General features: G+C 42.0%; 1 protein-coding gene across 7 annotated transcripts in view; it reads left to right on the top strand.

The window, feature by feature from the left end:
* LOC122246382 (glucocorticoid-induced transcript 1 protein) overlaps positions 1-25,000 on the top strand; it is a 143,348-nt gene that overhangs the window by 38,613 nt on the left and 79,735 nt on the right. For 2 of the 7 annotated variants that reach the window (XM_086555758.1, XM_086555755.1), the window contains exon 1: positions 23,337-23,629. The exons of the other annotated variants lie outside the window; for them this stretch is intronic. The gene's annotated coding sequence lies outside the window, so the exon portion shown is untranslated. Of the gene's footprint in view, positions 1-23,336; positions 23,630-25,000 lie in introns of those variants that run through there. 7 annotated transcript variants of the gene reach the window in all.

Below are 25,000 nucleotides of genomic sequence, written 5' to 3'. Positions count from 1 at the left end.
ATTTATATTTGCATACTGGTGTAGAATTTTAGGCTACTGTACTTGAGAGGGTATCTTGAACTTACAGGGTTGAGGCAAAGCTTTGGAACAGATTTACTTCATATTTATTATTCTTTATGTATATTTCACAAACATTTTGGTGTTCACATCTTAAATGTTTTCAAAATAAGCACCAAACATGTTGCTTTTAACTTATAGGGTTGAGACAGAGCTTTGGAACAAATTTACTTCATATTTATTGTTCTTAATGTATATTTCACAAACATTTTGATGTTCACATCTTAAATGTTTTCAAGATCAGCACCAAACATGTTGCTTTTAATTTACTTTTTGTCTGATTATCTTGTTTGACAGACTTTGCCAATCTTCTTCAGTTTTACATAGTTTCTCTTTCTGCTGGAGGTTACACTTAGTACATACTCTTGAAACTCATTTAACTTATTTTAGACTAATGAGTTTTCCTAGATTTATATCTCTATGATAGATCTCTCAGACATAAACTCCATGGCCCCTGTTGTTATATTATGACTTTCAGCTTAACACTGTTAGGGGAACTCATCTAAGGACATTTTAAGAAAATATGTCTGTATTGTCACCATTGATTAGGGGACACAAATATTTAGAAGCATCTTCCCATTTCTTGAATATCAACATTGCTAGGCAATTGTGCGAGATAACGTCAGAAAGATCAAATTTGAAAAGAGAATTGATGCTTTATTGAAATATTTTTTGTAGCTGTTATGTGTAAGAAATTGAAGATATTTTCTTTTAAAGAATGTAAAAGGAGATAATGATATTATCCTAATTCAGATTTTACATGCTAATATCATGCATCAAAGGAGAACTTCGAGTAGAAAAGATAAGAGATAATATAATATTCTGATTTCTCTTCTTACACAGCGACAGTTTCATCAGGCAGTATGATTACATTGAGAGCTTACTCCTGGATTCCTGTATATCTATGAAAGGTACACCTTACACATCTTACACAGCAAGAAAAAACAGGATTATAAGAGGTATAAAAGATAAGCAAGCTATGTTACAGTACCACATGAATTTCTATAAAGGCTTCTGCAAGGCATGGTTCTCTGCCTGTCTGGCTGCCTAATATAGCTTCCATCACATTATGGTTTGTCTTGCCTGTTGGGATTTCAAGCTTGCTTGCCATGGTTTCTACCACACAACCTGATGTTTCCTGTAGAAGATGGAACACAGTTGGAACTGTTTAATTTGAAGTTTATAACACTGTACGAGGGCTGTATTGCAGAACTATGAATTCCACCAAAAAACATTTTTCAAAAATATTACAGCTAATTACATAAAATGATTGCTAGTGCCAAAATTTAGAGCTAGAACATTAACATTCCATAGAACTGACTGAGATATACTACTTGATATTGAAATAAATTGTGGAAGGCTTATATAAGAAATTAAATTAAAAGATGAATGCAGTTTGAATAAAGATATGCTGGAAAATTGTTTTACTGGAGTAAAGAGTAAAGAGGTGTTCCAACTGCATGGAAATAAATGGAATTGAAATATATGAAGTAAGAATGAAAGATGAAAGATTGAAATGCACTTTTAGTATTTTATATTGAAGAAAAAACAAAGAAGCATGCCAATATGATATATATTTGTAATTTACTTATTTATAAATCCATATTTTGTGTGGTTGGTTATTTCAAATTATTTTTAAGTATTTAGATAATTTAAATTAGAATGGTTTATCACATGTATAAATGTTTTATACAAATGATATACAGGAATTCAGGAATTTTAAATTTTGATGATTAAGTGATATATGAATTCTGAAACTGTCACAGGTTTATTATCATTCAGAAGAGAACTTTTTTTTAATTTAATAATTATCTTACATGAAAATACAGTGTTAGTCTTATGCAGATGAGTAAGAGATAAGAGTATAAGAACTAAGTGACTGGAGTTGGATTTATATACTTATGGAATGTTTCTTTGATATATGTGCTGGGCTTATATTATTATAAAAACACTTGAGTATGCTTGCACAAGTACAGGAACCTTCATCAGTTCTATTTTTTGAGTGGTTTTATAAGCAAGTGATTTCTGTTTTCTTTTTTTAGAGGTCTGTTTATATTCGTTTGATTGTTTATATTGTGATGCTATTAGTTTATTGTTTGTTATTTTTATTTTTTTATATTTTTGTAGGAATTATTTTTCATGGTTTAGTGAAAATTCCTATTTATAGTATTTATTTTAAGGAAATAACCCAAACTTTTGGTCAGCAACAACAAAAAGTAGTCACAATTTATCATGTTTTAAAAAGATGAATTCACATTTTTTGCACTGAATATGGATGTAAAACTCCTTTTAGTATAAAATTAATAGTTGTGCATATACCGTGCAACCAAGGCAGTCGCTTTGCCCTTTGTGCTTGGAACAGCTGGGACCGGAAGCCCTTGACAGCATGCCAGATGTCAGTCCTGTGAAGTCAAAATAGCTTTTGTATTAAGTAAGCAAAGAAAACTTACTGTGCATAGACTTAAAGTACAGATCTTTGGCAGGGAGAGGGAGATGATCTTTTAATATTTTAAGATGTTTCATATTCTTTTTATGAGTATTTCATTTTCTCATCACCAAGTCTGGTTTTGAATTCAGCATTAAATTGTAGAATATTGAAATCAAGTTTTTATTTTATTTATATGAAATGAAAATGAAAAATATTACTGAAGACTTTGAATCATGTTAGGGGTACCAGAGTCAGTATAAGGTTATCAGAATAACTTACTTTTTTTTATATAGTGTAGATATATAGAGCAAAATGTATGATAAATGTCAAGACAACATTTACAATTTTTGTGTACCAGAGAGTGTCTAACCACTGTGGCTCATAATAGATATGTTGATGTGTTAATGATCACATTTGGTGACATTTAGTTAGATTGTTAAGGTTATATAATATAGCTGTTGAAATTTTGAAAAAAGGTCAACATTTTCCAGAGTATTAGATATATAATTAGTCTGATGGAGAAGAATGAAAATTAATGTTAGTTCTTTATAAACTCATTAATCATTATATATATACTGTTCAATATGTTGACTCAGCATTTACTTGGCTATAACAAGTGTGCCAAAAAAGTTTTGAACTTGCACATTTCAAAACCTATGTATTCTATATTCATATTAGAATTTCTGAACAGCTATTTGGAGTACAACCTAAAGTCTTACTTTTCATGTTTTTATATATTATAATTAGAATATTTTGAGAAAGAAGATAAACAGATGAGAAATGCTGAACATTGTAAATTCTTGTGTCTATATGAATGAATATGCACATTTACATAATTTTTATCTGCAGGTATTTTTTTTTTTTCTTATTAACTGCAGGTATTTTTTTTACTTGATGTTGCCCTTGACTTTAGTGTTTAAATTCAACAAAGGCAAGTTTTCTTGACTTTATTGTGTTCCAAATGTTTATGGTGTATTATGATTCCAAATTTGGTAGTCTGACATATTCAGATTCTCTAGAAATCAATTTAATCTGTATGTGGATTCAGTAAATAAACCTGTAAGGTCACCCAGCGAACGGGCCTAGAATGCGCGGTACCGTAGTGTACCACCCGTCCAGAGAGGGTTAATCTGTATGTGGATAGAAGACAACCAGGTCTAGCCTTTGATATTTTGGTTAAACACAAAATTATAGCATATAGCTGTAGTTTGTGAATTTATTTATTAATCAAAATTTAAATCATAAGTAATCTTCAATACTTTCCATTTCTATCCTCACCATCTCATTTAAGATTTTATGTTCATGAAATAGGTCACACACTATGTTTTACAGAAATAATTACTATTCTATTTAGCCATTTTCCCTTCTACCACATCAACAAGCCATTAAAGCACCTTGCTCCCTTAATTGTTGAGGGGTAATTTTTTACAGAAGGGTAAGAATTTTTTAGAATTGCTTTCAGCATTGTAAAGAAGAATTATCACATAAGCTACATGAGGGATGTAGGGATATAATCCGTGCTGAGGGTAAAGATAGTTCTTGTAAATATAATTTGTAGTAGCTTATAATAACAGCATTCTTGTCAAGACTTACAATTTTTTGTTTATAAATGTTTTACATTAGAAGTGGACACTTGTGATAATCCCTGATTGGATTTTACATCATTAAGCCTTATCTTTAATTCATTCACATTGTTGTCTGTAATTTTTGCCTTTCCAGATTGACCTACCCCATTTATGAGACAAATTCTAATTTTCTGGGGTTCACTGAGGTGGCTAAAAACTACCCTCTCATGGACATGGTCATTGGACTGACCTTCATATAAGCACACCATTTCACTGGCCTTCTTGTAACTTAAAAAAACAATATAAAGAGAACATTATGGAGTCTGAAAGGAGCCTCTCCCCAGTGAGATCTTATTCATTGTTGGTTAGATAGTTTAGGAGGCAGCTGAGGGAGTTCGCTAAAGTTTATTGGTTCACTACAAGGAAAACTACATGACAGATTTGATTTTTTTTGGAGGGGGTCTTTTTTTCTTGATCATCCCCAATATAAACTATTTTTGGTTTTAGCCCTTGTTGCGCCCATAGGATAAATGTGCAAGGCTGAGTATTAGCATTGCAGCAGCTTAGTATTTATCATCCTTTCTATGATATCATTCCAACAGACAAATCTATACACATATTCCCAAGAATTCCTACACGGTCGTCACTTGTGGTCTCCATTGTTGATGAGAATTTCTTCTCAGATTCTGAGTTGTAATTAACCCACATAGTTCAGAGCTTCATGTGTACACAAGCCATATTTTTTTAAGCTACTCAAAAACACCATCATATTAACTCAGATTGAGATAATTTGTTTATTTATAATATGGAGAATGTAAGAACTTCTCTTTTGTGACATGCTATTTTTCATCTAGTATGTGCACATTACCAAGAATGAGAATTACTGTATTCTTTATTTTTGGAGAATTAAGAACTTTTTTGTGGTTATTTTTTCTTTATTTTGAATATTAATATGCAGCACATCTAATAATCATTATTTATTCTTCTTCTTATTATTAATATTGTTATCATTAGTAGTAGGAGTAGTATTTCTATTTTTATTATTTTTTGATAATTGACATATAGAAAACTTATGATACATACTCTTAATTGAAATATCAAACATAAATTCTAGAGGTAACTAAATCAAATATTTCAAAATCACAACAAAAGCTTAAGGGACTGACTTATCATTTGGTTGCTATTGCTTATATTTTTAGTTTTGATATACATCACTAAAGGTTTTCCTTTTAAAATGGTCTAATATAGTAATGATATGATTGATGATACACATTTTTCTGAACGTTTATTGTCTAAACTATTGGGAATGTATTGATTGAGCAAAAGTGGTTGCAATTGCTAGATATAGAGATTCTTCTAAAATGTGAGTAGATTGTTTTTAATACAAAAGCTACATTTATGTAAAGGGTGTGGTAATATCAATTGATTTTATTCAGTCATTTCAGTATTTTGTAAGGATACAATTTATATTTAAGATGTTAAGTTATGAAGAAAATGAGTTAATTCTGTAAAGTATCTATCTGAAAAGAGAGAAAGAGATGAGTAATCTACCATAGAATTGTATAAAACAAGGAGTCCTTTTAGTAGTAGTGGCAAAAAAAAGATATATTATATATCAATAAATGAAAAAAATTATTTTTATAATAAGAAGGGATTAAAAAATTGCAGTAATTTTTTAATATATACTTTTTTAGTGTTTTTTAGCATTTCCTAATTTCCTAATCCTGTGGGCTCTGTACAATTTTATACAATAAATTAAATCACTTTGATCATAAGCTCCAAAGATAGACCCTGTGGGGAGGGGTGCCCATAATGCTCATGTAATGTGACATCTTAAGTTAAAACAGCATATACTGATTTTCAATTGTTTGTCTTATTTTTTCAGGTGTTGTAAAAGATCACTGTTAAGACTTTTGAAACATGAATTTCTTATGTTATTACATTTCCTCATCCTCAAATCACATAAGTGGTATATAAAAATGATTCAGATATATAGTAACTGCAGGAAAGGAAAATGGAATGTGTTTTACATTTTTATACTAACACAACATATTCAGAGTTTAAACCACTAACAGTAATCAATGACAATGGTTAATTGAGGCTAGACAGATGAGATACAGAAACAACAAGATTAGTCACCATCTGATACAATGCAGTTTTGATTACCGAGATCAGATTTGACTTTATAAGATAAGTTCCACCTCGAGCCTTGCTACAAAAAAAATTACAAAAATTATTTTAGCTGTAGGTAACAAAGAGCTAAAACAGGGAGAAATAGCAACTATACAGTATGGTGGTTCAAAAATGTTAAGTTATTGTATGGAGATGGGCAATGTATTCCAGAGGTATTAATTTTATCTGAGATCTGCTACACCTGCTGCATACTGGGAAAGTGTCACTAGTAGTATTTAATGCCTCTGACAAATGAGTCCCAGTCTAGCATCTTTTGGATAGAAGTATGGTATTACATGAGGCATGCCTTGGTCTGTACCATTCAATTGACATATACTAAAACAATTTGTTGCCACAGAAAAAGCATGTGTATATTAGTTCCTGTGACCAGAGGAAATTGCAGAGGAGAACCTTGAAGCAAAGGTGATTTTTTAAAAAGAAATCAAAATTGTCAATGGCAACTGACAGGACATATGAAAAAAAGTAATGTAGTTTTGGAAAAAGTGGCATAAGTTGGTGAATTATAAGAAAAACATCAGTTCATGAGGAATCCCAGTGTGAAATATTCAGTTAATGCTAGTTGTGCTTATTTTACATTAACTCAAGAGAGTAACCACCGTTAACAAAAAGGATGCTTGTCAAGATGCCCTTAAGTTCAAAGAAGTACAAAGAGTTAGAAAGACTGGTGGGCTACATGGAGTAGAGATGGGCTACACAAAATAGCTTGCTCCAAAAGGCAATGGGCAATATGAAAATGATTATGAATAGCAAAAGAAGAAAGCAGAAAAGATAGTAGGATTCATGTGAAAAGAAAGTTTTTGTGCAAATTATAGTGGTAGAGAAAATGCATTATGTTATGAACCAAACCTCAATTGTAATGAACATGCATTGGTGGATGAATTATTTAATCTTAAGAGGACCCCACAGAGTTGCTGAAGAGGCTTTGAATATGCTACAGAAACCTGTTCCAACACCTTATCATAAAATGTGGTGTAGAGACCTTCATTGACAGTGTGCTGCATCAAATTATGCTCTAATATTATAAAAACATAAAGATAAAGGACAGTAGACCAATAAATGAATTGTGTCAAGTTATAGAGAGTCACAGAACAAGCATGAAAAACATATTGAAAGAATTGGTTACATAGGATTTCAGCAAGAACTGTTGTTGAGTTGCTGAAAATGCCTTGCCCCATTTTAAGATGTATTGCTTGTTTTATCTAGTGATGGTACTTCACATTTCCCAAAATTAAATTGTTCATAATGATGAACTTCATCACTTATCTTAGGAACAGCTTAATATTTATAGAAGTCAATTTTTTTAATCACACTAATTCTCCACCAAAACTAATGGAACCAGATGGAAACAAGAAGAATATTTGCTTCAGTTTGGATGATAGTAAGAATGAAAAAAAAATATTGGTTTTATTATGATCATAAATATGTTGATGATGGTGAAGATAATAGTTATTGTCATTGTTATTAGTATTATTATAATTATTATTGATATTATTATTGTTTTTGTTACTGTTATTATTATTATTATTAGTAGTAGTAGTAGTAGTAGTATTGTTATTGTTATTATTATCATTATTAATATTATTATTATTATTATTATTATTATTATTATTGCTGTTATTATTACACTCATTGTTATTGTTATTATGATTTCATTATTGATATTTCTATTATTATTTTTATTGTTTTTGTTATTATTATGTTATGGTTACTGTTATTGTTTTTAATTATTGCTATCATCATCATCATCATCATCATCATTATTTTATTGTTATTACTATTATCAGATTATTGGATATTATTATTATCTTTATCATCAACTTCTTTTATTTGTCTTCATCTTGCTATAATAAAGATAATGATACTGCAGCAACCAATACCACTTATTATCATTGCTCTTGTTCTTGTTGTTGTCATTGTAAGAACAGTATGATGTTTGATTAGATATTATGTTTTTTCTTGGAGTTGATAGTAAATATAGATATTATTATTAGTTGTTGATGTACATTTAGTTTTGAAATTGTTGGCATGAGAAGAGAAAATTATCTGATGTATTTTATTGAAAATTGGATGTTATATTTAAAAGAAATTTGCTTAGTATTTTATGTAGAATTAGGTGTTTTATATAAAGGAAATTTGTTTCTTGAAAAAAAGCAGCAATACATTGTTGTTAAAAGATGCAGGTTGGCAATATGCATTATTTTCTGACCTAAAACCAAAGCACATGATTATGAACTCTTGGTTTAAGACTAAAGGAATTAAAGAAAGACTAGATATAATGTATTGTTGGACTGTGAGCATGAAAATGATTTTAATGTTTTCTTAATAGTTGAGCAGAAATATGAAATCCTGTAATCTGCATGTACTCTAAATAAAAATCTTTTGATATGATAAACACTGCAGAGCACCTCCCACCTCTACATATATTTCTTTTACCTGATGCAGATGGAATTGCATAAAAAAAACAAACAAATATATGTGGAGTTATTCATGGCTGTTTGTAAATTTTACAGCCACTGGGTAGATTTATGAGCAGTGAATCACCACAGGCAAATTTAGACCATGAAAGTCTTCAGGAGTCTATGAGTAACTGACGTGATTTATATATATTTTAGGTCTTTTTAATTGGTGTTCTTAAATATCATAAATAAAGAGGAAAAATATGAATATGCATATGGGTTAAATCAAAAGAAATTTACCAGATTAGTTAATTTTCTGTTTTTTACTTTGTTAGTTACTATGTTTGACTGTAACTAAAAGGAATGCTCATTACATTTTATGTTTTGGGTGTAAATGCCTGAGGAATGTTACACTAGTAACAATTTTATGTGAGCTTTAAAATATAACTATGACCTGTAGTGATTTTTTTAGTATTAAAAAATAACAAATTTTATTAAATGAGTATAAAATCTGGAATGCATTGATTAATTGTTTGATATAGAATATTGTACTAGATATTTTGTAGAGATTAATTTTAGTTTTTTATTTATTATTTTTATTTTTTTGTTATGACTCCACTGTTATAATATCACAGCAAAAAAAAAATATCCCATTTCAGATCGTTTTTATTTTAGGTAAATGTGAAAGAAACATTTGCAACCAGTTCATCTCATTTCCTTTTCTTTTTTCAGGTTTGTACTTTTCCTGTAACTAGAAACCAGAGCTGTTTATTAAAGGTAAAGGAATATTTTGAATGTATGTTGGCATGGGGTTTGGGAAACATGGGAGCATTAGGTTAAAGAGGAGAGGAATTAGTCATCTGCACTTTACATATGTGGAATGATAATAGAAAAGAAGTTACCAGAAGATAAAGATCTTGTATCACAGCAGTACTGATTTTTCAAAATGCCCTGTAAGATTTCTGAGTGGTGGGTATTTATTAAAAATTGGGTATGTCATATTGCAGGAAGGATTAGATTGCTCTTATGATCTTAACCCATTAGCAGCGGATGGCATGATTTGTTGCAAAGGCAGAGTCGGTGATAGACGTGGATGGCACCATGCCAGACATGTAAAACAATCGTCCTACTACACAGACCTTTTTTCAATACCGCGACCAATGGGTTAATAATGCTTGTTATTATATTGTTTAACAGCTGGGGCCCATTTGTGTATCCTAACCTTTCCTGATCAAGGTCTATACTTGTTCTTCTGAAAGTATTTGAATAGATGATCCATCTTGAATCTGACACGGTGATGTTCCTTTTCATGATACACTAAAAATTAAGCTGTCATATACATCATTTCTTCTAATGATGATGCTGAGTGCTTGGCAATGTTATGAAGCTGTCACCTACTTGAAGTGCTGCTAATGACCTTAGCACTTGAGATGGCAGATGATTTTAAATAGCTAATAAATCAGTATTGTGGTTGAAGACTTCTCATCAGCTTCTTCAGATATTAAGTTGTCATGAACCTTGTTCCATTTGTAAAACTATGGGGTCATTGTCCTTCAATGGATTTTTTTTCCTCAATCCTTTCACAAAAGTAAATGATTAGCCTAAAGAAAGTTAATATGATTTGCCTCACAAAGTTTCAAGAGATGGAATCTGGAATCTGGTACTACCCATAAACTTGACTTATATCACTCGTCTCAGGATAATAAAATTTTGAAAAAGCAGTCGTATTTATTGCTGCCATCCACTTGCTTCACATGACACATTTGTGAATTAGTGTATGTGAAGGTAATTTGTCATTCATATTCCTTTGCTTAAAGCATCTTTTTTATGCTTCCCTTATTGTGCTGCCATTGAGCTGCATTATACTTATTGCTTCTCCATCATGTGATTGCCCAACATCTGTTCTCAATCAAGAAGCTATCATCCACTTTGTCCCCTTGATGCTGTCTCTGCAAAAAGATGTCATTTCATGCAACCAAATGCAATTGCAGTGTTTATATTCAACTGGATACCTGTAGAAGACTACCACGGATCTGTATCTGCAGTATAACTAATTTGACTGTTATGACCTTTCCCTTAGTAAGATGCTGCCTCCAAATGAGACTGTGCACTAGCTCCTATCAAATGAAGTTATCATGCACTTGCTATTCTACCATATGATGTCATGTACATGTGTGTTCATGCCTCTCTAACCAGATGACATTTTCAAATACTCAAACCTTTCATGTATATGTTTCTATAACAGGTACTGCTTATATAAACCTTCCCTCTTCATAGCCTGCTGCATTTACCCTGCCTCATGATCATTCTTTGCAAGGAATGTTGTTGTTTCTTATGAGACCACCAAGTATAAAGCTTTTATAAACCATTGTGTACCTTGCTTCTCTCTCTCTCTCTCTCTCTCTCTCTCTCTCTCTCTCTCTCTCTCTCTCTCTCTCTCTCTCTCTCTCTCTCTCTCTCTCTCTCTCTCTCTCTCTCTCTCTCTCTCTCTCTCTCTCTCTCTCTGTCTCTCTCTCTCTCTGTCTGTTCCTCTCTCTCTCTCTCTCTGTCTCTCTCTCTCTCTCTCTCTCTCTCTCTCTCTCTGTCTCTCTGTCTCTCTCTCTCTCTCCTCTCTTCTCCTCTCTCTCTTCTCCTTTCTCTCCTCTCTCTCTCTCTCTCTCTCTCTCTCTCTCTCTCTCTCTCTCTCTCTCTCTCTCTCTCTCTCTCTCTCTCTCTCTCTCTCTCTGTCTCTCTCTCTCTATCTGTCTGTTTCCCTCTCTCTCTCTATCTGTCTCTCTCTCTCTATCTGTCTGTTTCCCTCTCTCTCTCTATCTCTCTCTCTCTCTCTCTCTCTCTCTCTCTCTCTCTCTCTCTCTCTCTCTCTCTCTCTCTCTCTCTCTCTCTCTCTCTCTCCTCTCTCTCTCTCTCTCTCTCTCTCTCTCTCTCTCTCTCTCTCTCTCTCTCTCTCTCTCTCTCTCTCTCTCTCTTTCTCTCTCTCTCTCTTTTCTCTCTTCTCTTTTCTCTCTCTCTTTCTCTTCTTTCTCTTCTCTCTCTCTCCCCTCTCTCTCTCTCTCTCTCTCTCTCTCTCTCTCTCTCTCTCTCTCTCCTCTCTCTCTCTCTCTCTCCTCTTTCTCTCTCTCTCTCTCTCTCCTCTGTCTGCTTCTCTCTTTCTCCTTTTCCTTCTCTTTTTCACTTTCTCTCTTCTCTTCTCTCCTCTCCATCTTCTCTTCTCTTCTCTTCTCTCCTCTTCTTCTCTTTCTCTCTCTCTCTCTCTCTCTTCTCTCTCTCTCTCTCTCTCTCTCTCTCTCTCTCTCCTCTCTTCTCTCTCTCTCTCTCTCTCTCTCTCTCTCTCTCTCTCCTCTCTCTCTCTCTCTCTCCTCTCTCTCTCTCTCTCTCTCTCTCTCTCTCTCTCTCTCTCTCTCTCTCTCTCCTCTCTCTCTCTCTCTCTCTCTCTCTCTCTCTCTCTCTCTCTCTCTCTCTCCCTCCCTTCCTCCCACTCTCTCTCCCTCCCTCCCTCCCTCTCTCTCCCGCCCTCCCTCCCTCTCTCTCCCGCCCTCACTCCCTCTCTCTCCCGCCCTCACTCCCTCACTCCCTCTTCCTTTTCCTCCCTCCCCCGCTCTCTCTTCCTCTTCTCTTCCTTTCCCTCCATTTCTATCTCTTTCCCCTCCCTCAGTCACCCCCTATTTGTCTCACACTGCCCCCTTCCCCTCTCTTCTCTTTCATATCTTTTCGTCCTTCTCTCATTCTGTTAATCCAGCATGACGTTACCACCTGTAGTCGAGCCAACCACATGAAGCTATCATGCAAACACACCTGTATATTACCACCCCTCCCCTTCCTCCTCCTCCTCCTCCTCCTCCTCCTCCTCCTCCTCCTCCCCTCCTCCTCCTCCTCCTCCTCCTCCTCCTCCTCCTCCTCCTCCTCCTCCTCCTCCTCCTCCTCCTCCTCCTCCTCCTCCTCCTCCTCCTCCTCCTCCTCCTCCTCCTCTCCCGTCACGTTCCTGCTCCTGCTCCTCCTCCTCTTCCTTCCCTGGCCCCTGCATGACGTCAGGAAGCATTTAGTGACATTTACACTGGTGCCATCCATCACCCGCTGCTTTTTGGTCACGAGGTTTCGAAGCTTGTTTATAGCGGGCGCGTGTACTGCCGGGGTCTCCAATTGACCGAAAGGGTTATTATTGCTTTGGCTTTTTAATATTCTGGTGTTTGGGGGGTAGAGGAGATGGGGGGGGAGGAGATCTGGGAAAGCCTTTTGTCGATGAAAGTGGCGGTGATTCGGGTACTTCGGGTGCTCGGCTGTCGGTTCGAGTGAAAACCAGGTGAAAATGCCACTCGCGGGACGGACGGTCCGGAGCTTTAAAACAGACGGGCGCTTTCGTCTCTCGCTTGCAACATTATGCGGGAGAGGTATGCAGTTGGTACTATGGTGATGAGGGAGGGTTATGAAAATATGATTGATAATGATGATGATTTTAATTAAAGCTTTTATATTTTGTTCTTTCTTTCAAGACTTTCTCGCTTCTTTCCATCTTTCTCTCATTTCTTTCCGTCCGTCCCTCGCTATTTCAATATTTATCCAATTTTATCCAAAACTCCCTTTCTCCCAATTCTTTTGCTCCCATACACATCACGCACACACTCAAATAAGCAGGCAGGCAGGCATGTAGGCAGGCAACCAGCCAGACAGGCAGGCAGGAAGGCAGGCAGACAGACAGACAGATAGATAGATAGGCAAGCAGGCTGACAAGCAGGCAGTTAGCCAAATAAGCAGGCATTCGGTCGGTCGTTCAGTCAGTCAGTCTTTCAGTCTGTCCCTCATTCACTCATTCACTCAATCATTCTCTCCTCTTCTCCTCTCATCTCATCTCATCTCATCTCATCTCATCTCATCTCATCTCATCTCATCTCATCTCATCTCATCTCATCTCATCTCCTCTCCTCTCCTCTCCTCTCCTCTCCTCTCCTCTCCTCTCCTCTCCTCTCCTCTCCTCTCCTCTCCTCTCCTCTCCTCTCCCCTCCCCTCCTCTCTCTCTTCTCCTCTCTTCTCTCCTCTTCTCTCCTCACCCTCTCCACCCCCTGTTCTGAATCCTCTCACACCTTTTTTACACGTCACACATAAAGCCGGATTAAAGTAAAGCACAAGAGAAAGATATAATTGAAGCGATGTAGAAAAAGTGAGAAAGAAAAAAGAAAGAAAAGAAGGGCGGCGTAAACAGGATGGCAGATCGCTCTCGTTGTGGATCGCGGTCGTTACGGCGGGAGTTCGCTCGCCGTTCTCGGTGACCCCACGCGCCCACCCGCCCGCCCGCCCGCCTCGTCGGCTCTTCGCCCTTCTCGTCGGCTCTTCGCCCTTACTCCTCCTCTTTCGATTTCTTTTCCTCTTTCGATTCATCTTCGCCCTTCTTCTTCCTCTTTAGATTAATCTTCGCCCTTCATCTTTCTCTTCCTCTTTCGAATCCTCTTCTTACTCTTGCTCTTTCTCTCATTTTTTCCCTTTGTCTTTCCCTCCTTTTTTGCTGCTCTTCCATCTCTCTCTTTAATCGTATTCTTTCTTTACTTCTGCCTCACATCCTCCTCCTCCTCCTCCTGTTCCTCCTTCCCCCCAGCTCTTCCTTCTTCTCCTTCTCCTTCTTCTCTACCTCTTCCTCCTCCTCCTCCTCCTCATCTGTCCCTCTCCATTGAGAGAGAAGAGGACGGGAGAGGAGAATAGCGGAAGAGCGTATAATGGGAAATAACGGGAGAGCGAGAAGATAAGGGAAAAAGAGAAAGGAAAATTGGAAAAGACAACAGAAGAGAAGAAAAATGAGAGGGAAGATTAGAGAAGAAAAGAAACGGAAAGAGAGCAGAAGAGAAGGGAAGAAAGTGGAAAAGAAGGGTAGAAAGTGGAAGAGGAGGGAGGGAAAAGAAAATAAGGGAAAGGGAAGGAGGGAAGAGTGGAAGAGAGACCAGAGGTGAAGGGAAGGGAGGTGAAGTAAAGAATGTATGACGAGAAAGGAGTCGAGGGAAAGATAGACGGCAGAGAGAGCAGAGGAGTGCTTAGAGAGCGGGAAGAGAGATGAGGAAGGAGGAAAGAGCAAATGTGGAAATAGATAGTAAAGATGGACCAGTGAGAAGAGAGGGAGAGGGGGGAAGGGAGTGAGAGTGGGAAAGGGGAGTGGGAAAGAGACGGAAAGGGGAGTGAGACTGGAAGAGGAAGTGGGAGTGAGAGTGAGACTGGAAGTAAGAGTGGGAGTGAGAGAGAATGAGAGAGAATGAGAGAGAATGAGAGAGAATAAAGAGAAAATGAGAGAGAATGAGAGAGAGAGAGAGAGAGAGAGAGAGAGAGAGAGAGAGAGAGAGAGAGAGAGAGAGAGAGAGAGAGAAAGAGAGAGAGAGAGAGAGAGATAAAGAGGGCAGAGTAGAAAGAGAGAAAATTCTTCTCCCTAAATCTTTCCGATCTCATTACGTGAGATGATGACCTTTGCGAGGGCTCTCGTTCCCGTGTCTTTCTTAATAGTCCCGTTTGGAAGGTAATTCAGTGCAGTATGACCTCCTCCGCCGTCCCCGGTCCTCCCTTCTCCGTCCCCGGTCCTTCCTCCTCCTCTCTCCTCCTCTCGCCTCCCCTCCCCCCTTCCCCCTCCCCCTCCTACTTCCCCGTTCTTCCCTTCTCTTTCCTTCGACTTCCTTCCCCCACCCCACTCCTCCTTCTCCGATCCCCACCTTCTCCGGTCCTCCCTCCCCCTTCCTTCGACCTCCTCCTTCCCTCCCCCTCCTCTTTCCCTCTCACTCCTTTCCTCCCACTCCTCCTTCCCCGACCTTTTCCTCCCCCACCCCCTACTCCTTCCCCGTTTCTCCCATGTCCTCTTCTCATCCTGCTCTTCCTTCTGCTTCTTCATCTCCTCCTCCTCCTACTCCCCCTCCTACTCCCCCTCCCCCTCCCCCCCCTCCCCCTCCCCTTCCCCCCTCTTCCTACTACTCCTACTCCTGCTCCTGTTCCTTTTCCTCTTACTCCTCCCCCTCCTACACACACATACACACACACACACACACACACACACACACACACACACACACACACACACACACACACACACACACACACACACACACACACACACACACACACACACACACTCACACATTCACACTCACACTCACACTCACACTCACACTCACACTCACACTCACACTCACACTCACACACACACACACACACACACACACACACACACACACACACACACACACACTCACACACACACACACACACACACACACACACACACACACACTCACACTCACACTCACTCACACTCACTCACACTCACACTCACACTCACACTCACACACACACACACACACACACACACACACACACATACACACACACACACACACACAACCACACATACACACCCACACACACACACACACACACACTCAAACTCACATTCACCCTCACACTCACACACACACACACACACACACACACACACACACACACACACACACACACACACACACACACACACACACACACACACACACACACACACACACACACACACACACACACACACACACACACACACACACACACACACACACACACACACACACACACACACACTCTCAAACTCACACTCACACACACAAACACTACAGATATGAACGGTGTAAGCTTTGCGTGAAATTCAACGATTTTACAATGAGTACCTTTGGTGTAAGTCGGCGGTGCAGTTTGCAGGCAACGGACACGCCGCACGCTTCAGTTTGACTTGGTTGTGTTCTAGGCCTATGCTGATCGTAGACACTGTATTTATGTAGCGGGGTTGTTCACTGGTGTCTGAGGTCTTCGTAGGTAAGTAAAGGTCAGTGCGTTGTGATAGTGGTGTGATTTCAATTGATGTCAGTAACATCTTCTTCTTCTTCTTATTCCTTTATTTATATATATTTTTTCTTTTTTTTATCATCATCATCTCCTTTTTCTCCTCCTCCTCCTCCTCCTCCTCCTCCTCCTCCTCCTCCTCCTCCTCCTCCTCCTCCTCCTCCTCCTCTTCTTCCTCCTACTCCTTCTTCGTCTTTTTTTCTTCTTCGTCTTTTATTTTATTTTATTCTACTCCTTCGCTCTTCTCCCTTCTTCCTTCTTCGTGACGTAAAGATAGTAACGATGCAATACGCAATGATGGAAGAGGAGGAAGCTTGTGGTTTATTTTCGGGGGGGGGGGGGGGGGGGGGGGAAGGGGAGAAGGGGGGCGCTAGATATAATGTCGTTAGAAGGAACAGCAGTGACAATTTGATTTTACGAGTGGCACTATACGAGACTGAACGGCTGGGGGGGAGGGGATAGGGGGAGGGGGGAGGAAGGATGGGAGGGATGGGGGGGTTTGGGGTTAGGGCTGTATGGGCACACCGAGGGGTGGGTTTTAAAGGGTAACGGCGCTGCAGTGTATAGAAGAGTTGCGGGGCGAAGTTTATGGAATAGTGATGGTGTTGTAATGTTGTATTCCCCCCCTCCACCCCCTACCCCCTACTCCTCCCCGCGGATAATGGAACCTGCGGGACATGGGTGGTGTATTCATTAGGTCAGGTGTTATTTTACGAGACAAAAGCACGGCGCGGGGGTTAGGGGTATAGGGGTGGGGATGGAGGGTGGAGGGTGGAGGGAGTCTAATACGAGTGCTGGTGTAGCTTATTGAAGAGGGGTGGTATCGTTTATGGAAGAGTGGTTGTACGTTGCTTTTTTTTTGGGGGGTAGGGGGTAGGGAGGGTAGGGGAGGTCTGTATTGTATTTTGTAGGACGACGATAGATTCGTTTTAAAGACGGGGTTGTTATTTTGTATTTAGGGGTCTGTAGGAGGACGGTCATAGTATTTCGCTTTTTGTGTGTGTGTATTTTTGTTGGTTGATGTGTGTTTGTATGTGTATGTGTATGTGTGCATGTGTGTTTATGTATGTATGTATACGCACGTGTTCCATTATTTATCTACTAGTACAAAAGGCCTTTGTTTTGGTAATAAAATATGATGTCCTGAATAGGGTCATGTTTGCAGTATGCATGTGAATCGTACATTGAACTGATTTCTGGGCTAAGGTCGTCTGACAGTGCCACTGCATTACGAAGAGGGTTTCGTTTTCAACTCAAGAGTGTCTGTATTTTTTTTAATTCGTGCTTTGTTTTTCTCTATGTGAATGGTAATCTTCATTTATAGGAAGTGTGTCACTATGTGTGAGGTCGAAGTGTGTGATGTTGCAAGGTGCATTAGTTTCGTGAAGCGTTGCAGTGCACGGGATGTAGTCATTAAAAAAACAACACTTGTAGGCATTCGATACTGAGGATAGCCTAAGTCTATTAGATTTTTGCTTCGTTGGATGGGGAACAGCAGGGCATTCGGATGCGTGTTGTGGGTCTCTCTCTCTCTCTCTCTCTCTCTCTCTCTCTCTCTCTCTCTCTCTCTCTCTCTCTCTCTCTCTCTCTCTCTCTCTCTCTCTCTCTTCTCTCCTCTCTCTCTCTTTTCTCTCCTCTCTCTCTCCTCTCTCTCTCTCTCTCTCTCTCTCTCTCTCTCTCTCTCTCTCTCTCTCTCTCTCTCTCTCCTCTTTCTCTCCTCTCTCTCTCCTCTCTCTCTCTCTCTCTCTCTCTCTCTCTCTCTCTCTCTCTCTCTCTCCTCTCTCTCTCTTCTCTCCTCTTCTCCTCTCCCCCTCCCTCTCCCTCTCCCCCTCCCTCTCCCCCCCTCTCTCTCTATCTATCTATCTATCTATCTATCTGTCTCCCTCTTCCTCTCCCCCTCCCTCTCCCACTCCTTCTCTCCTTCTCCTTTTCTCCCTCTCCTCTCCCTCTCTTCCTCCCTCTCCTTTGCTCCCTTAAATAAATCCTTATTGAACAAAAGGTGATTTTACACGAGCGAGTGGACGTGTTCCTGCTTAACGGGGATAGGGGGGGGGGGTACTAATACAAAAGGAGTATTCATTATGAAAAACAACACGACTCGATAGTAACAGGTTCTAAGCATACCTTGACAACAAGCGGTTAAAAAAGGTAAATTGATAATCAAATTAATAATTCAATTAATAAACAAATCGAGACAAAAACAAGAACTAGAACAAGACGAAATAGATAATCAGTGAGGCTTTGCCCGAACGGAAGGTGGTGGCGACGGGTGAGCGGAGGGGGGCATCGGCGCCCCAAGGAAACGACGGGACAATAAGAGTAGTAGTGACAGGGAGCTAAGATGCAGGTGTGAACGGGAGGGGGGGGAAGGAGGGGGGGGAGCGTGGTAGCTGTATTAGTAAACAAAGAGAGAGTGAAATAAGAAATATTTATATCTATCTATCTCTCTCTCTCTCTCTCTCTCTCTCTCTCTCTCTCTCTATATATATATATATATATATATATATATATATATATATATATATATATATATAGAGAGAGAGAGAGAGAGAGAGAGAGAGAGAGAGAGAGAAAAGAAAGAAAGAAAGAAAAGTAAGAGTAAGAGTAAGAGTAGGAATGAGTATGAGAATGAGAGAGAGAGAGAGAGAGAAAAGAAAGAAAGAAAGAAAGAAAAGTAAGAGTAAGAGTAAGAGTAAGAGTAGGAATGAGTATGAGAATGAGAGAGAGAGAGAGAGAGAGAGAGAGAGAGAAAGAGAAAGAGAAAGAGAAAGAGAAAGAGAAAGAGAAAGAGAAAGAGAAAGAGAAAGAGAAAGAGAAAGAGAAAGAGAAAGAGAAAGAGAAAGAGAGGGGATGGGAGAGGGGTGAAAAAAAGAGGGTGAGAAAAGGGGAGAGAGAGGGAGAGGGCGAGGGAAAGGGGGAGAGCGAGAAAGAGAGAGGGAGAGGAAAGGAGAAGGAGAATGTGAAGAAAAAAGAGAGAAAGAGAGAGAAAGAGTGTGGGAGTGAGTGAGAAAGAGAGAGTGGAAGGGAGAGAGAAAGAGAGGGTGGAAGGAAGATAGAAAGAGAGAGTGGAAGGGAGAGAAAGAGCGAGAGAGAGAGAGGGGTGGAGGGGGTGAGGGAGAGAAAGAGATAGTGGGGAGAGGGAGAGGAAGAGAAAGAAGGGGAGAGGGAGAGAAAGAGAGAGAGAAGGATGGAGGGGGAGATGGGAAAAAGAGAGAGAAGGGGGAGAGGGAGAGAAAGAGAGAATGAGGGAGAGGGAGAAAGAGAGAATGAGGGAGAGGGAGAAAGAGAGAATGAGGGAGAGGGATAAAGAGAGAGAGAGGGGGGGTGGAGGGGGAAAGGGAGAAAAAGAGAGAGAGGGGTGAAAGGAGGTTTGGGAGAGAAAGAGAGAGAGAGAGAGAGATGGAGGGGAAGAGGGAGAGAAAGAGAGAGAGAGGGGTGGAGGGGGAGAAGATAATAACGGGCGTGGTAGGGGTCGAGGGAGACTCAGAGAATTGGGGAGGGGGCCAAAAGAGATATGGGGGAGAGGGAGACCAAGGGAGTGAAAGGGGAAAGCGGGAGAGTGAGAGAAAGAGCGGAGAAGGAGGAGGCGGAAGCGGGAGAGAAAAGAGCGTGGGGGATGGAGGCGGAAGAGGGACGATGAGGAAAGCGGTTAGAAGGAGGAAAAGGGAGAAAGAGAGGAGTCCGAGGAGAAAGAGGAGGGGGAGTGGGGGTGGGAGGGGGGGAGGGGGGGGGGGGGGGGGGGGGGGGGGGGAGGGGGGGGGGAGGGTGGGGAGGAGGGAGAGGGAGAAAGAGAGAGAGAGAGGGAGAGAGAGAGGGAGAGAAAGAGAAAGAGAAAGAGAAAGAGAGAGAGGGAGAGAAAGAGAGAGAGCGGGGGAGAGGGAGAGAAAGAGAGAGAGCGGGATAGGGAGAGAAAGAGAGAGAGAAGTGGGGGGAGGAGGGAGAGAGAGAGGGGTGGAGGGGGAGAGGGAGAGAAAGAGAGTGAGAGGAGATGAAGAATAAGAGAAAGAGGGAGGGAGGGAGGAAGGAAGGGAGAGTTTATTTATTGTTTCATGTTTATTGAAACAGAGTTTACATTATTAACGGATAAAAAAAACAGCAGGAGAGAGAGAGAGAGAGAGAGAGAGAGAGAGAGAGAGAGAGAGAGAGAGAGAGAGAGAGAGAGAGAGAGAGAGAGAGAGAGAGAGAGAGAGAGAGAGAGGAAGAGTGAGTAGGTCTCGTGTATCCATTATTTTAGCTCTAAATAAACGGTTTGTGCGTATGTCTGTCTCTCTACGCGTTGGGAGGTAGCAGTAGTTATGTAACGCAAGGAGAGGTCAAATTGGGAGAGGTCGTTGCTGTGACAAAGGAATGCCCGAAAGGGTGGAATTATCTAGGGAGACGCGGATGTCGGTCTGTCGGGAGTAGGGAGAGAAAGATGGATGGAGGGGGAGAGGGAAAAAGAGAGAGATGGGGAGAGGGAAGATAGAGAGTATTGAAGGGGAGAAAGAGAAATAGGAGTAGGGAGGAATGATGAGAGGTAGAGGGATAAAGAGGAGAAGAGGGGGGGGTGAGGGAAAGGGAGAAAAAGAGAGAGAGGGGTGAAAGGAGGTTTGGGAGAGAAAGAGAGAGAGAGAGAGAGATGGAGGGGAAGAGGGAGAGAAAGAGAGAGAGAGGGGTGGAGGGGGAGAGCGAGAGAAAGGGAGGGGGTTGGGGAGAGGGAGATAAAGAGAATGGGGGAGGGGGAAAAAGAGATAGGGGGGAGAGGGAGAAAAAGAGAGAGAAGGGGGGTAGCGGGAGAGTGAGAGAAAGAGCGTGAGAGGAGTGGGGCGGAAGAGGGAGAGAAAAAGAGGGTGGGGTAGAGGAGGAGAGGGAGAGTGAGAAAGAGGGTTAGAAGCGGGAAAGGGAGAGAGAGAGGGAGTCAGAGAGTCAGAAGAGGGAGAAGGAGAGAGAGAGAGGGAGAGGGAGAGGGAGAGAAAGAGAAAGAGAAAGAGAAAGAAGAAGGGTGAGAAAAAGAAGAGCGGGAGAGGAAAAAAGAGAGAGGCGGGAGAGAGAGTAAGAGAGAGAGAAGGTGGGGAGAGGTGAAAGAGAGGTGAGGGGAGAGGGAGAGAAAGAGAGTGAGAGGAGATGAAGAATAAGAGAAAGAGGGAGGGAGGGAGGAAGGAAGGGAGAGTTTATTTATTGTTTCATGTTTATTGAAACAGAGTTTACATTATTAACGGATAAAAAAAACAGCAGGAGAGAGAGAGAGAGAGAGAGAGAGAGAGAGAGAGAGAGAGAGAGAGAGAGAGAGAGAGAGAGAGAGAGAGAGAGAGGGAGAGGAGGAGGGGATCTGAAGTCGATTAAGAAGAGTGAGTAGGTCTCGTGTATCCATTATTTTAGCTCTAAATAAACGGTTTGTGCCTATGTCTGTCTCTCTACGCGTTGGGAGGTAGCAGTAGTTATGTAACGCAAGGAGAGGTCAAATTGGGAGAGGTCGTTGCTGTGACAAAGGAATGCCCGAAAGGGTGGAATTATCTAGGGAGACGCGGATGTCGGTCTGTCGGGAGTAACGCTTTTATTTTTTGGGCTTTCATTCAGCGTGTGTGTGCGTGCGTGCTCGTGTGCGTAGTATTGAGTATGTGTGCACGTACATGCAGGTGTGCAGGGAGTGGCTGAATCAGGGGACCTGGGCCGCTGTACGCGGTGTTGAAGACATTGTGAAGGGGGCGAGGCTGGGTGCGGTGCCCCTAGAGGCCTCTGCCGCACCTCCTTCCCATGCCTTCGACTCCTACTCTTCTTCTTCTTCTTCTTCTTCTTTTTCTTCTTCTTTTCTCCTCTCTGCCTCCTCTTTCTCCTCCCCTTTTCTTACCCTCCTCCTCCTACTCATCTTCTTTCTTTTTCTCTTCCCCCTTCCTCTCTCCTCCTTCCCCTACTTCCCACTTCCCCTTCTCCATCTTCTTACTCTCCCCCATCTTCTTCTTCTTCTTCTTCTTCTTCTTCTTCTTCTTCTCCTCCTCCTCCTCCTCCTCCTCCTCCTCCTCCTCCTCCTCCTCCTCCTCCTCCTCCTCCTCCTCCTCCTCCTCCTCTTCTCTTCTTCTTCCTCCTCCTCCTCCTCCTCCTCCTCCTCCTCCTCCTCCTCCTCCTCCTTCTGCGCGTGGGGGAGGGGCGTGTGGAGAAAGGGGGAGGGTTATGGAGGTGGGGGGATAGAGAGAGCGGGGGGGACGTAGTAAGTTTAGAGTACAACATTCATACTCTCCAGGCTACGCTATTGATCGCCTGCCAGGAGGTCGATAAGGGTGGAATCCTGATCCGTGCCGCCGTACCTGTGGCCCTTAGTTGAGCGTGCGGCCTGCCTCGGTGTCCACAGGGGTCATACCCGCTTGGCAGACAGTGCTGCATTCGACCTTACCATCCCCAGCCAACTCATCTCGGCCACTTTACGTTGCTCTGTTTTTTGGGCGCTCTCCTCCGGTCCCCGCAGCGTGCCACAATGCTTCGTACGCAGCGGCACGGCGGCGGTCGCGCAGGCCGAGCGCTGCGTGTGGGAACGTTTCGCTCAGATCGGCCTCGGCTGTGTCAATGAGAGGCTGGTTGGCTCGCGGCGGGGACGAGCATGCGCCCGGGGGGAACCGCTACTCTAAACCCACGCCGATATATCGCTTTACACACACTCTTATTTACTGCCCAAGAATGGAATCTCGTACGTTACGCCGCTTCTTATGTTGAGGATTTGTTTGGTAACGACGCCGGGTAAGGATTGCATGCTAAGAGCGAGGTGTTATGTGGCGCTGGTGGTTGTACGTGTGCGTTTGTATGTGTGTGTGTATGTGTGTAAGTGGGGGTGGGCGGGGAGTGGAGGGGGCGGACAGCGGGCGGCGGAGCAGGAGGGTGGTGGTGGTGTGAGTAGTAGTAACCCGGCGGGAGTGGCAGTGGCGGGGCAGCACACAGGCGGCGCTGCACCACCACTCCTCCGAGGCCCCACCGCCACCACCACCACCTCCTCCTCCTTCATCTTCATCACAGTTACCTGAATCATCGCCGCCGCCACCTTCACTGCACCCCTCCCTCTGCCCCTCCTCATCACCTCCACCTTCACCACAAGGCTCCATCTGCGGCTCCGACAGCCAGCGGCAGCCGTAACAACAGCGGCAGCAGCAGAAGGGAGCCCCCGCCGCCCTCCTGACCAGGTAGGTTCCTTTAGTGCCGTGTGTAGAGTGTCTCTGGCCAGGCTCCTTTCCAGGCCTGCGACACAAGGAGGAGAGGCGACCTTGACCTTTGGTGCAGACCGCCCAAGGGATAATTTAGCCTGCAATGCTAGCCTCCGCCACACTTCGCCCCTAACAAAGAGAGGCTTTTTACTCTTGACCTCTACAATGGAACGCGCTTGTATGACCCGTGTGAGGAAGTGTAGGCTGTGATGTCTCAACCCTCGCCTCCACCACATGTTGTGCTCTTCCTCGCTCGCTCGTGTGCACTGTGCCTCCGTCGTGTTGCGAGCCTCTGTCCTCCTCCGAGGCTGTCCGTGTCTCGCCCTCCAGAATGACCTTACCGAACTGTCTTGTCCTCGACTACGAAACTACTACAGTCTGTCATTCTCTTTCCATCATTCTCTGCCTTTCCCTTCCCTTTCTCACCCTCTCCTCCTCCCTCTTCTTCTCCCTTTTCTTCGTCCTCGCCTTCTATCTCTCCCTCTCCATCCTCCTCCTCCTCCTCCTCCTCCTCCTCCTCCTCCTCCTCCTCCTCTCTTACTATTGTAGTAGTACGGCACAGCTCTCTCTCTTCCCCCCCCCCCCCCCCCCCCCCCCTCCCCCCCCCCCTCTCTCTCTCTCTCTCTCTCTCTCTCTCTCTCTCTCTCTCTCTCTCTCTCTCTCTCTCTCTCTCTCTCTCTCTCTCTCTCTCTCTCTCTATTTTTTTTCTTCTTCTTCCTCTTCCTCCTCCTTCTTCTTCTTCTTCTTCTTCTTCTTCTCCTCCTCCTCCTCCTCCTCCTCCTCCTCCTCCTCCTCCTCCTCCTCCTCCTCCTCCTCCTCCTCCTCCTCCTCCTCCTCGCCCTCTATCTGTGCCTCCCCCTCCTCTCTTTCTCTCTTCCTCTCTTCCTCTCTTCCCGGTACCCTCCCACTCTGGCCCCTTCTCTCCTACCACAGGCATCCCCCCACCCCCTACCTTCACCCCCTCTAGTCTAACCTTATCAGTAACCTCGTTTTTCAAGACACGTAGCCGACGAACTACGAAGTATTCCACGCTGGAAAAAGTGCCTTGTTCTCTTATCAACAGAATGACCTTTTTTCTCTGTCCGCACTGGGAAACGACTATCAAGTTCATGGCACCAGGCTATTAGAATTGTCGGTAGCCCCTTGCCTTGGCTTGTCCAAGGCTTTCGGCATGTATTATTCTACATAATTGAAATATCATTCGCAGTCAGAAAACTGCTTGTTCCGAAAAGTGTTGTTTTAGGTGTGTGTTTGTGGGTGTATATTTGTGTGTACAGGTATATGTGGTCTGTTGAGTGAGCAGGTGTTCCCTTTTTTTCCCCCGTGCCGTGTTGCGTTACGGGATTAAGT

The sequence above is a fragment of the Penaeus japonicus genome, unplaced genomic scaffold (assembly GCF_977035675.1).
Source record: "Penaeus japonicus unplaced genomic scaffold, GWHDUDI00000001_assembly GWHDUDI00000031, whole genome shotgun sequence".
Lineage (NCBI taxonomy): Eukaryota > Metazoa > Arthropoda > Malacostraca > Decapoda > Penaeidae > Penaeus > Penaeus japonicus.
This window is presented reverse-complemented; position numbering and strand designations above follow the sequence as displayed.